Source organism: Cynara cardunculus (assembly GCF_001531365.2).
Source record: "Cynara cardunculus var. scolymus isolate 2C chromosome LG 16, CcrdV1, whole genome shotgun sequence".
Taxonomy (NCBI): Eukaryota; Viridiplantae; Streptophyta; class Magnoliopsida; order Asterales; family Asteraceae; genus Cynara; species Cynara cardunculus.
Window position 1 is genome coordinate 11,728,554 of NC_037543.1, and position 1,176 is coordinate 11,729,729.

Here is a 1,176-nt window from a genome sequence, read left to right on the forward strand (position 1 = left end):
GTATTGAACCCACTTCTACTACAAAACACACCATCCCTTTACAGGTTTTTATATTGATCCTTGTGCACTAAAGCTCCATGCTTAATGTAAAACATGTTTGATGATGAAAGGMAAAAAGTTCAAAGGYTGTTGTTTTMTGTGTAAACACATAAAGACCACTTAAAAGCATAGCCTACTAATTTTGGATATGAGAAATATTGCAAGAAACTAAAGATAATAGTTCAAGAAACCACATGGGTATGAGAAATATTGCAAGAAATTAAAGATAATAGTTCAAAAAATACCTCAAAAGCTGAAAAGGGTATTACTATACCATCATCTTTTGTTCAAATTCACATAGATCAAGAGGAACCATCACTGAAAAACATAAAAGAAACCATATGGGTTTGAGAAAGATTGTTTATTCAACCATTTTTGTTTGAGAAAGATTGTTTATTCAACCATTTTTGTTTGAGAAAGATTGCTAAAATGCAAGTCTGTCGACGAATATTCAACCATTGCACATTGCTCATCCTACTACTACAAGTTAATGTTTTCATGTTGATTGCAAGTCTAGCAGTTTAGTAACCATATGTCTCCACCATAGAAACAAAGACTTGCCTTTCGAAAATGAAGAACATAGGTTGAACTTTGATTTTCTTCATTAATGGCTATTTTRGTGAAATTCTTGAGTATTGATCTTGTAAACAATAATATAAACATGGTTAGATGGTATTTTGATTGTTGGAATAAAGATTGAATCCAAAATATGGATTTTAGCCTATTTAGTGGTGAATTTGACAGCACCGATCTATCCAAGATGCTGTTTTAAATGTGCGATAACTTTTTAACCATAGCTCGAATTGCTACGATTCTGGACATTTTAGAAAGCTTATATGTAGCTCTAAACCTGTCCTTTAGACACTTTTTAGAAATAAGGCTTCTAGATTGGTTATATTTGCGTCTAAAAACTGATAAAAAATTGATTTTGAGCTATGAATTATAGCAACTAAAATGAGTTTAAATTAAGTTTGGTTAGGTTATTGTTGTCGGATCTTTATGAAACTTTGGATACATATTACAAGTGTTAAATAAGATCACTTGGTCCTTCCAGAGTGACCGTTGGACKACRTTWAGRCATAYATGGACGTAGAGCCTAATTTGGCTCGATTTTTGAATATCGAATCAAACCAAACT